At 46.7% G+C, this 12,801-nt stretch overlaps 1 protein-coding gene across 3 annotated transcripts in view; it reads right to left on the bottom strand.

The window, feature by feature from the left end:
• CGNL1 (cingulin like 1) overlaps window positions 1-12,801 on the bottom strand; it is a 135,876-nt gene that overhangs the window by 87,078 nt on the left and 35,997 nt on the right. Inside the window, exon 1 of one of the 3 annotated variants that reach the window (XM_055118610.1) lies at window positions 6,976-6,995. The exons of the other annotated variants lie outside the window; for them this stretch is intronic. The gene's annotated coding sequence lies outside the window, so the exon portion shown is untranslated. Of the gene's footprint in view, window positions 1-6,975; window positions 6,996-12,801 lie in introns of those variants that run through there. 3 annotated transcript variants of the gene reach the window in all.

The raw sequence follows: 12,801 nt of genomic DNA, 5'->3' as shown, positions 1-12,801 counted from the left end.
AAGAAAGAGAGAGAACCCTTATAAGCCGAATCAGAAATGGAAAGGGGGACATCACAACAGAAACCAAAGAAATTCAAAAGATCATCAGAGACTACTTTGAAAATCTGTATGCCACGAAACAAGAGAACCTAGAAGAAATGGATAAATTCCTGGATTCCTATAGTCTCCCAAGGCTGAACCAAGAAGACCTGAAGTACCTGAATAGTCCTATTAACATCAAGGAAATTGAAACGGTAATCAAAAGTCTTCCCAAAAACAAAAGCCCAGGTCCAGACGGATTCACTAGTGAATTCTTCCAAACATTTAAGGAGGGCCTATTGCCAGTTCTTCTCAAGCTTTTCCAGGAAACTGAAGAAACAGAAACCCTCCTAAACAGTTTCTATGAGGCTCATATCTCCCTAATACCAAAAGCAAACAAAGACACTACAAAAAAAGAAAACTACAGGCCAATATCCCTGATGAACACAGATGTGAAGATTCTCAACAAAATATTAGCAAACAGAATTCAACAACTCATCAAGAAGATCATACACCACGACCAAGTGGGATTCATCCCAGAAATGCAAGGATGGTTTAACATCTGGAAATCAATCAACATAATCCATCATATCAACAAAATAATAGATAAAAATCACATATTCATATCAATAGATGCAGAGAAAGCATTTGACAAGATCCAGCACCCGTTTATGATGAAAACTCTCGCCAAAATGGGTATAGAAGGGACCTTCCTCCATATAGTCAAAGCCGTTTATCACAAGCCTATGGCAAGCATCATCCTCAATGGGGAAAAACTAAGAGCCTTCCCTCTAAGAACAGGGACGAGACTTGGATGCCCACTCTCTCCACTTCTGTTCAATATAGTACTGGAAGTACTTGCAACAGTGATTAGGCAAGAAAAAGATATTAAGGGCATTCAGGTAGGAAAGGAAGAAATCAAGCTCTCACTATTCACAGATGATATACTATACTTAGAGAACCCTAAAACCTCTACCAAGAAACTCCTAGAAACAATAGACTCATATAGTAAAGTTGCAGGCTATAAAATCAATACCGAAAAGTCCATGGCTTTCCTATATGCAAATAATGAGAGAGGAGAAAGCGATATGATAAAAGTAATCCCGTTCACAATTGTGCCTCAAAAAATCAAGTACCTCGGAATCAGCTTAACTAAGGAGGTAAAGAACTTGTATAATGAAAACTACAAAATGCTACTTCAAGAAATAAAAGAGGACATGAGGAAATGGAAAGATATCCCCTGCTCATGGATTGTAAGAATTAATATTGTTAAAATGGCAATACTCCCCAAAGCATTGTACAAATTCAACGCAATCCCTATAAGGATACCCTTGACATTCTTCAAAGAAATGGAGCAAGTGCTCCTGAAATTCATATGGAATAATAAGCCCCCACGAATAGCTAAAGCAATTCTTGGGTAAAAGAAAATGGGAGGAATCAACCTCCCCAACTTCAAACTCTACTACAAAGTGGTAGTAATTAAAACAGCATGGTACTGGAACAAAGGCAGATCTGCAGACCAATGGAACAGGGTTGAATACTCTGACACACACCCCCAAATATATGATCTTTCAATCTTTGATAAGGGAGCAAGAAATGTGAAGTGGAGCAAGGAAAGCATGTTTAACAAATTGTGCTGGCAAAACTGGACAGCTACATGCAAAAAAAAAAAAAAAATGGGCTTAGATCTCCACCTATCACCACGTACAAAAGTCAGATCAAAATGGATTAAAGACCTCAACATCAGACCAGAATCCCTAAGGTACATTGAAGACAAGGCTGGCAAAACCCTCCACGACATTGAAACCAACAGTATCTTCAAAGATGACACGCCACTGGCCAAGCAAGTGAAAACAGAGATAAATAAATGGGACTATCTCAAACTAAGAAGCTTCTGCACCTCAAAAGAAACAGTGACCAAAATACAAAGACAATCTACAGAATGGGAAAGGTTATTTACTCAGCACCCATCCAATAAAGGGTTGATATCAAGGATATAAAATGCACTGATTGAACTCCACAAGAAGAAAACTGCCAACCCGATCAAAAAATGGGGTGATGAAATGAACAGAAACTTTCCCAACGAAGAAATCTGAATGGCTGAGAGGCACATGAGAAAATGCTCAACATCACTAATCATCAGGGAGATGCAGATCAAAACAACAATGAGATATCATCTCACACCACAGAGAAAGGCCCACATCCCAGAAAACAAAAGCAACCACTGTTGGCGTGGATGTGGGGAGAAAGGGACTCTCCTTCACTGCTGATGGGAATGCCGACTGGTTCAGCCCTTTTGGAAAACAATATGGACGATTCTCAAAAAATTAGAAATTGAGCTTCCATTTGACCCAGAATACCACTCCTGGGAATATATCCCAGAGAAAAAAAAAAGATATAGTAGAAATGACATCTGCATTTCTATGTTCATTACAGCACTGTTTACAATAGCCACAATCTGGAAAAAAACAGAGTGCCCAAAAACAGATGACTGGTTAAAGAAACTTTTGGTACATCTACATAATGGAATACTATGCAGCTGTCAGAAAAGATGAAGTCATGAAATTTGCATATAAGTGGATCAACATGGAAAGTATCATGTTGAGTAAAATGAGTCAGAAAGAAAGAGACAGACATAGAAAGATCGCACTCATATGTGGAATATAAAGTAGCAGAGAGGTACGAGCTTGCAATTATGCAATTTCTGGCAGAAATTTCTCTGGACTTAGTTACTAAAATACTAAAATACAGAAATCCAAAACCATGCGGCCGCTATTGAGGCCTTTCAACCTCATATCTCTTCATTCTCAGCAATGGAAAACAAATTATCAAATGTTTCCTTTTCAGCAGGTCCGACTTTGGGGGGAGAAACTCCAAACAATGAGTTTTTTGTTGAAATATTGAATGTAATTAAAGTAAAGTGAAAGTAAAATGAAATTTATCAGCTACACAGGCGGGGTGGGAGGCTGGGGAGGTCGGGGGGCGAGGGGGAGGTATACTGTGATTCTTGGTGGTGGAATATGTGCACTGGTGAAGCGATGGGTGGTCAAGCATTGTATAACTGAGACTTAAACCTGAAAGCTTTGTAACTTTCCATATGGTGATTCAATTGAAAAAAAAATTAAAAATAAATAAACACATGTAGGGTTCCTGCCTCCCCCCACCCTCAAAACAGAAAAATTCTTCTATTGTGCTAGAAAGTCTAGGCTGAAGGCACTGGCCTTGCATGTAGGTAATCCCTGGCACTGCATAGGGTCAACCAAGCACCTCCAGGAATGATCCCTCAGCACTTACAGGTATGGCCACAAAAAAAAACAATTATAATAATTCTGCTGGTATGATGTCCTTTAGTGTGTGTATGTGTGTGTGCATGCGTGCATGCGTGAGTGTATCTGTATGTGTGCATGGGTGTATGTGCACACCCTACTTTTTCAGGTTTTTAGGATCTTTTCTTTATTGTTCTGAAATTTCACAGTGGCATAGTCTAGAGAGGGTATTTTTATAAGTATCCGAGTCCTTTTATAGAATATAAGCATTTAATATAGTCCTATAGTTTGAAAATTCCTATCTTTAGTTCTAGAAAATGTTCTCTTATTATTTCTGTGATAATGTCTAAAGGACATTTTTGTTTTGTTCTTGGTTTTTCCTCTAACCTATCAGCAATGTTTACTCTTCCAGACCAAACTTCATTTTTTATCTTTCTTTTCTCACTGACATTTTAGCATTTTTCTTACTCTTTCTTGGAGAGATCCAGACTCAATGTTTCTTTTCTTCCTTTTTCTTTTCTTCCTTGCCACACCCAGTGCTGCTCAGGGATTACTCCTGGCTCTGCACCCGGGGATCACTCGTAACAGTGCCTGGGGAAATCACATGTGGTATCAGGGGCTGAACCCAGGGCAGCCATGCACAAGGCAAACTCCCTTTCCACTTACTGTACTACCTCTCTATATCTACCTTACTGTTTCTCTCATAAATGCTATTCATACTTTAGGTATAAAATTGCTTCTCTGAGAATATTGACTGTTTTTCCCCAAAAGTACACTGTCTTTCTCTTTACATCTCCAGCTTCTACAAGTTCCTATCTCTGTCTTGCTTCTTATCTTTCATAGTCGGAGGCTTCATTCAAGGGCTCAGATCCTTGGCTGCAGGATCCTGTTGAAGTAAATAAAGGGTAAGAGCTGGCTTTTACCAGAAGAAGGAGAGGATTTACTAGCTGATGAATGTCAAGTCACGTGGGAGGCAGATGCCTGGCTTCCCACTGGGGGAACCTCACCCCGTGTAACCTGGAGCCCCTTCGGAAGAGCTGCTCTATTTCTCAGGCCACCCCAGTGGAGTCGGCCAGTGTCTGGCTCCCGGCGTTATGGGGCAGAGCAGGGCAGCAGCTCCAAGCTCTCATTCGACCCCCGCTTTCAGTCACCCTCACCCACTTCCAACATCACTGCTCCTCCTCTCAAAAGCTCAGACCACCCTCCACCCCAGCAGGCTGCGAGCTGGGAATGAGCAGGGGCAAGGTGGGGGAGGTGGCACCAGATATCCAGGGCATAGAGGGTCTGTGTGCTCAGCACTGGGAGGATGGGGCACCTACTGGGCCCGCCCTCCTGGAGCTCAAGGCACCATGCAGTCCTGGGGATGGCACTGGAGCCTCCACCTGTCACACATGCTCACGCGAGCGATTGTCGCCCCCACTTCCTGTCCACTCCTGCGGGTGTGGCCTGAAGGTGCCAGCTTTGCCAAGGCAATGACCACACTTTTACTTGCCTCCTGCCTCCCTCCACTCTGAATAAATTCGAACATTGTTATTCTTTTATTGTCTGAAAACCACCGACAGGACATTCACACTTCTCTAACCTGAGGAGGTTGAGAGTTTATGTAAAATACTTCACTGCTAAAGGCAAGGATCAGCTAACGAGCCTCCAACTGAGGAAGCAACACAAACTGCCAAGTATTCTGGTTTGGTTTGTGGCCACACTCAGCGGTGCTCAGAGTTTTCTCCTGGCTCTGTGCTCAGGGATCACTCCTAGCAGAGCTCAGGGGACATTAACAGGTGCCAGGGATGGAACCCTGATCAACGTCATGCAAGACAAACACCTCCACTGTACTATCTCTCTGGTCCCGCCCTGTGCACATTTTCATCTGTTGTTTCTAAGTAGCATTCATGTTTATCCTAAAAGTATATTTAGGGGCTGGAGCGATAACAAAACGGGGAGGAGCAAAAAAAAAAAAAAAAAAAAAAACGGGGAGGGCGTTTGCCTTACACGGAATCATGGCCGACCCAGATTCAATTCCCAGCATCCCATACGGTCCCCTGAGCACCACCAAGACTGATTCCTGAGTGCAGAGCCAGGAAGAACCCCTGAGCATCATCGGGAAAAAAGTGTACTTATCAAAGCATCTAACAAATAATTTGGTTAACAGAAGAGTTTCTGTGCAAATTTGTTCACTGTGATGCTTTTTCTAATGATATTTTCTAAATGGAGTCATTTCACTCAGATCTTTCCATGAGAATATATCTTCCACAAGTTATTAATAAAATTATCTTCTTGAGTTTGATCACCCTATTCATTAGTGGCTGCCATGACAGTCAGCACTAATTACATTTTAATCTTTGAATAAGCCTGCCTCTGTTTATTATAATCTTAATGCTCTGTTAGCAACTAATCTGCATATTTGAGTTCCATGAAAGGGTCATAATTTACATTCTCTTGATGACAAAGCTCAGCCCCAGGTTTTCACAGGCCGGCATTTCTCAGTGGGGCAAGAGTATGTGAGCAAATGTGGGTTTTTCCTTCCCAGTGAAGGCGGAACTGGCAGTGCTGGGGTGGACCTCAGGGCAGCTGTGCTCCTTGGCACCAGCTACAGTGTCATCCCGAGTCACTGAGCTGAACACTCATGCTCAACCAGGTCCAGTCCTGACCAATGGTCTCCATCACTGGAAGGTACCACTGCCACAGGACCAGGCTGTAACACTGAGGCCCTTGGCAGATGATAGCAGGGTTTTGGGGTGAAAATAATGCTTTGGGGAAAGACTGCTGAATGAAGAACATTGCTCTCATTCTTGACATCAATGAGCGTTTTTGTGAGCAAGAACAAAGATCCCAGCCGAGGGAAGAACCAGAGGTGAATGCTGAGCCCAGAGAGGCTCCCCAGACTGAACACACCCTCGGCTCCTAGGCCTGGCGCACCTACCCTAGTCAGACAGGTTTCCCTAATCAGGCAGCTGAGGCCATGCCGTGGGCGTCCAACCATCTGACCCCCCTCACTGCTTCCCTCCTTGGAAATAGTAGGACGGGGAAGTGTATTTGCTTCGAATGAATCCTCTAAATTTTCCCATCACAGGCACCTGAACGAGCAACAGTGAAGTGGGCTCTGCAACCAACAGGAGATGTTGAGCCAGGACTGGGCTTGACCCCAATTACAAGTGCCATCCACCCTCTCAGCCCCCTGCCAAGCACTGCCCCGAGGGTCCTGGTAGCCCCCCAGCAGCAAAGGAACTGAGCAGCTCCATGTCCCCAGGCTGAGCTTGGAACCAGCCAGAGGGCTGACTGTTGCCTGCAACGTCCCCTCCCTGAGCACTGCTGCGGAGACTTGATCAACCAGCCAGTCAACCAATGCCAAGGAACGTCCATGGATGAGCACCACGAACAGAAAATAACTGAGAGTGGATTGGAGACTTGGGAATTAACATCTAAAACCAAACGAAGGGTAGCAAAAGCTCAACTAAGACACAATGAGACCATGTCAAAAAAACACAACATTTTGCAGCCAAGAAGCCATCACCAAAACAAATGGAAATGACTGAGGAGACAATCTACAAACCACACATCCAACAAGGCATTAACGTCCAGAATATATCAGCAATGCAACCAAAACACTGACCTGATTTTAAAAAGGTCCAAATAGGGCCAGAGCAATATAGCAAGTAGAATGGGGAGGGCATTTGTCTTGCACATGACTGACCTGGATTCAATTCCCAGCATCCTATATAGCTCCCCAAGCACTGCCAGAAGTAATTCCTGAGTGTGGAGCCATGAGAAACCCTTGATAAACATTGCCAGGTGTGACCCCCTGAAACAAAAACAAAACAATAACAAAAAAGGTCTGAAGAGACATTTCTCCAAAGATGACATGCTTGAGACCAAGGAGATGATATTCAAATATATGTGTGTATATACCCATATATGCGTATATATAGACATGTACATATATATTTATTAAATTTTTAATTTAAGATGCAGGCAGGTGAGAGAGCACCAGACCCAGGTATTAGCTTGTCATCTGGACTTCCAGGGACATATCTGCCAGTACTTCCCCAGCTTAGGGGACCAAATGTGGTGCCAGGGCATGAGCCCCAGTCAGCTGCGTGCAAGGGAAGCACCCTACCCATTGCACTATCACTCTAGCCCCAGAAGCTGTAAGTTTTTAGTCAATAAACAAACATCTGAAGCAAGAGTGGTGCACATCTTGAGCTTAATTCCCAGAGAGTGAAGGGAGCTAAACCCTAAGCTCCATTCCCGTTGCAGGGATTCCATGACTCAGCTCACGCATCTGGGGAAGCAAAGGCATCAAAGCTGCTAAAGAGTGTAAGATCCCTCCTAAAGGATGGGAAGGAAGATGTGAATCTTATACGGTAATATCCACGTGATATTCTCAACTACAGAACTGAAAAACAGCAGTGTAGAAAGCCAAGATTAGCAAAGACTGTACTTTCGAAAATGGTATCCCCAAATATGACAGAACGGGATATCCTTTTTCTCCACCCCAGCTACCTTTCCTATCTGTCTGGTCTGCAGGGCAAACAAAGACAATGCTTCCAAGAGAGTTTTTATTTTTTTTTATTTATTTTTTTTTTTTTTTGCTTTTTTGGGTCACACCCAGCGATGCTCAGGGGTTACTCCTGGCTTTGCACTCAGGAATTACTCCTGGCAGTGCTTGGGGGACCATATGGGATGCCGAGGATCGAACCCGGGTCGGCCGCGTGCAAGGCAAACGCCCTACCTGCTGTGCTATCGCTCCGGCCCCCCAAGAGAGTTTTTAGAATTCCTTGGGAGACATTTCAAAAATAAACCTGGAGGGGGTATGGTGCCACCAGCAGGTCAACCTGTACCTGTGGGGCGAGTGCATCAGCAGCCTGATGGTGCCTTCAGACTTCCTGATACCCCAAATTGCTGCTGTGCCTTTGGCCAGACTCCAACAACTTGGGGCCAAGTTTACCAAGAAATTAAACGCCAAAGGTTAGGTATGTGGGAGCCACACCCACAAATCACCTCTGGTTCAGCTATACAAGCTCATGTTGTTGGCCTTATTTCAGAGACCCACAGATAAATCTTGAAAGAGATCAAAAGCCACAGTTAATCTTGGGCCCACACATGGCTGAACAGACTGGGGAAGAAAGAAAAAGAAAGAAAGAAAGAAAGAAAGAAAGAAAGAAAGAAAGAAAGAAAGAAAGAAAGAAAGAAAGAAAGAAAGAAAGAAAGAGAGAGAGAGAGAGAGAGAGAGAGAGAGAGAGAGAAAGAAAGAAAGAAAGAAAGAAAGAAAGAAAGAAAGAAAGAAAGAAAGAAAGAAAGGAAGGAAGGAAGGAAGGAAGGAAGGAAGGAAGGAAGGAAGGAAGGAAGGAAGGAAGAAAGAAAGAAAGAAAGAAAAGAAAACTGGAATAAAAGGCGGGCAGGTTGACCTGTGCCTGCCCAAGCAGAGCCCCCAACAGCTGCTTGCTCCCACACTCCAAAATCACCGCCATTCCCCCAGTCTCAGAACGGACCTCACCAAGATATAATCTGCTGAAAATTCTGCTGTGCGGGTTTTGCAACTGAAATCTCCAGGCTTTCTCGGGGTCGGGATGGGCTACCTCCCCCCACCTCCTGTACTTCCAGAAGCCTCGGCAGTCACATCCACACCCCAAAGCGGCCACCCAACTGAAAAGCTACTTTAGCATTGTCATCTCGATAAAAATACTGAATGCCCTGAACAAACACCATGACCTCTTAGCATCTGTAATGCACAAAAGGAAAAGGAGAGAGAGCAAGAAGGAAAGGCCTCCCATAGAGGGAGGCTGGGAGTGGGGGGTGGGGCTTTGGAGGAGGGTGGTAGTGAAACGGGACACTGGTGGTGGGAAATGTACACTGCTGGAGGGATGGGTGCTGGATCACTGTATGACTGAAACCCAATTATGAACAGCTTTGTAATGGTCTATCTCACGGGTATTCAATTTAAAAAAAAATTTAAAATAATGTAGAGTTCATACCCAATTCAATCAGCTTAATCAATGACTGAATAAATAGCAGTACTCCTACATTTAAAAATAGATAAATAAATAAACCTGGAGGTTTCGAAAGGACAGCAGAGCTATTGTTTCAAGACAAGTGGTCACCCACCCAGCTACATCTCCTAGCCCGAGTTTAATGGTCAGTGCTGCAGCTTCCCCTCAGGCCCCTCATAGGAAAAAGAGAGTGGCAGGGCCAAGAGTTAGCACAGGGTACTAAAGCGCGTGCCTTCCACGCAGCCAAAACTGGTTCAATCTCTAGTAGCAAATATGGTCACCGGGCACCCCCAAACTTGCTCCCAAGCACAGTGCCACCTGGTGTGGCCCAAACCCCCCCACCCACCTCCAAGAGTTTATGGCAGCTGATTCTGTTGGCTCGGTTTCTGGTTTTGCAACATCTGGTGACAGGACTTACTCTTGGCTCTGTACTCCTGGTGGTGCCTGGTGCCAGGACGGAACCCCAGTCAGCTGCATGCAAACCCTGTAGTATCTCTCCTGCCCCCCAAGTTTTCTGGTTGCAGCAGCAGTAACAAAAAAAGTGATGACCTGGAGGACAGCATGTGGGGAGGCCATCTGCCTTGAGCACCGCTGATACTGTTTCAATACCCCAGATGGCCGTGAGCCCCACCAGGAGTGATCCTGAGCATTGCTGGGTGTGGCATAAAAACAAACACAAAGCCAATTATGATGATCATGATGTCAAGAACTCTAAAATCCTCGACATGGCCTTGGACATGCCAATATATCACACGAGGTCCTGAAGAGCAAGACATGAACCTTGGCACATTAGCCAAGTGTTGACTCTTAATCCGCAGACCTGAGCATGAGTGTGTTACTGGTGACCTGACAGAAAGAGACTGCAAGGAGAGCATCCTCAGCCCTTCCAGAGATCTCCTCAGGGCTCTGTGCAGACAGGTTTTCTATGAAAAAACAAACTGTGAGGCTGGAGAGACAGTCCAGAAGACACCTGCCTTATATGCAGCTTTGACCTGAGTTCTCTCTCCAATACCCCATGTGGTCGCCTGAGTCTACCAGGAGTGACCCCTGAGTGCAGAGCCAGGAGCAAGCCCTGACCACCGCTGCACACGGCCCCCAAGCAAAACAAACCAAAAGAAACAAGGTGTGGGAGCAGAGCGTGTCTGAGATCCTGAGTGCCGCCCCCAGCACCACGATTCCCGGAGGACTGGCAGGACTGGCCAGGTGGCCACAAGCATGGACAGCACCAGCCGGACTCCCCAGGGGACGTGGCCAGTGGGCCAGTGGCCACAGCCGGAGCCTGCAGAGCAATCGGACAGGACCTGGCTTGGCAGGAAGCTGACACGTCTCTCTCCCCAGGCCCAAGCTGTGAAAAGAAACAGACACTCACGGCAGACAAGACGGGGGAAATGAAGAGGAAGTGAGGAAAATGGAACACAAAGAAAGGAAGTGGTCCTGGGAAGCTCAGCTCTCGGGGGGCTCCTGTCATTACCCCTGCATGTGCTGAGCGAAGCCCACAACTTTTGGGGGTTCCCTTCCTCCAAACTGCTCCCAGTTCTCTCCACCTGCAGGGACAGGCAGATGACTGCAGGGGACATGGTCACCTGTCGCACGTTTGCAAATACAGCTCCCTCCAGTGCTATTTCTTGCTTGGCCATCCCAAAGGGCTGAGATGCAAGTGTCCCGTGGCAGTGAGCACTTGGCCTGGTCTTAGTTTTCATTTGTTTTGTTTTACTGGGGGGTGGAGGGGCGTTTAGATTTGGGCCCACGCCCAGCTGTGCTCAGAGCTTACTCTAACTCTGTGCTCAAGACCACTCCTGGCAGGGCGCAGGGGGCCGTCACAGTGCCAGGGATCGAACCAGAGTCACCTTCCCCCTCCAGTGCCTGTTCTTAGCTTCCAATACCAAAAGAATCCCTATGAAGAAAAACCAGGACTCCTTGAAAAAAAACATGGCTGGCTCCAGCACTGCACAGAATATCTATAAGGGAAGCCTGGAGCATCTTGGAGTGTAGAACATATTTTGTTCTTGTGGGGCTTGTTTGTTGTTTGGGAGCCCTGGCTCTGGTACTCAGGGCTAACTCCTGACTCTGTGCTCAGGGGTTACTTCTGGGGGGCTCGGGGGCCAGTGCAATGCCAGGAACCAAACCTGAGCCAGGCAAATGTCTATCGGCTATCCTAGCTCTCTTGTTCCAGTGCCAGACAATGACGAAATGCTAGACGAAGCTGGCTGGCTGGTGGGAGGCAAGAGAAATGGTGGAAGGAAGTGGACACTGGCAAAGGGATTGGTGGTGAAACAATGTATACCTGAAACTCAGCCATACATAACTTTGTAATTTTACAGTGACTACATAAAATTAATATTTTTAATCTGACAACCTTTAAAAAGATGCTAGAATGGAAGACCAAGCAAACCCTAAAACTGCATCTGGCAGGAGAGGAGCAAACGGAGAGCTGTGCAAACTGTCCCCGAGAAGGTGCTGAGCACGAGTAGAGCTTAAACGGCATGAAACAAACCCAGAGGACTAATGATACCCAGGTCAGACGGAACCCTGCCCTCCTCTTTCTTGGAGACCATGCTCCTTACGTGGGAAACGGACAGCACCGCCAGGAGTGACTCCTGGGTACAGAGCCAGGAGTCAGCCCTGAGCACTGCTAGGTAGGCCCCCAAAAACAACATAAAGAAATGATGTGAAAAAAGACTTTCTTTGTTTGCTTTCGGGTCACACTACAGTGCTGCTCTTCAGAGGTGCCCAGGTTGAGCGGGGGCCGCGGCGTGAGGCATCAAGCCCCGCACACCCCGGGGACTCAGAACCGCTCTCCCAGCGCGAGGGAGTGCTGAGAGCTGCCTGAGCCCGGGAAGCCACGTGACCATAAGTGTAAGCTGGGGTCTGAGGCACAAAAGGCCCACTTAGGAGCACTTCTGATAAGCCACTTTCCTCCTCAGGGAGGCCCCGCCAAGCACCCTGCACCCAGGCCTCACCGCACACCCGGATCCGAACCCGGGGCCTCTGCAGTCCAGCCCGAGAGGGCCAGTGCCCCGTGGCTGACGCCACACGCCCACACCACGCCGGCTCCATCCTGACACTGAGCCTCCCTTAGTCCTGGGGGCCACACAGTGCCTGGTGCCCTGCAGCCACTTCGGCATGAAGTCAAGGAAGAGTGGGCACTTGTCTCCCCACCAACCGAACCCTCCAAAGAACCCTACAGAAGGTCAAAGGGCATTTGCCTCCTGAGTGCCTTGTGCCTCTGTTCTCAGCTGGGCCTTGGCATCTGTTTACCCACAGAAATGGCAGCATAAACAGTGATTAGGCGCTCTTCATAATTAGGACGGTCATAAAGAGCACTGTCCTCCAGGGAGCACTAACTACTATGAGAAGCACTTCTTACGCCATCAGCAAACCTGCTGGGCAGCCTTTCTTTGTTGCCACTGAGCAGGGGGTGGCGAGGCCCCGAGGGGCAGACTCACTGGCCCCAGTCACCCAGCCTGCAGGGCAGAGCTAGAACCACACCAAGACTTGTTCTCTTCATGACCCACAGCTCAGCTGGCCCA

This window comes from Sorex araneus, chromosome 10, assembly GCF_027595985.1.
Source record: "Sorex araneus isolate mSorAra2 chromosome 10, mSorAra2.pri, whole genome shotgun sequence".
Classification (NCBI taxonomy): domain Eukaryota; kingdom Metazoa; phylum Chordata; class Mammalia; order Eulipotyphla; family Soricidae; genus Sorex; species Sorex araneus.
This window is presented reverse-complemented; position numbering and strand designations above follow the sequence as displayed.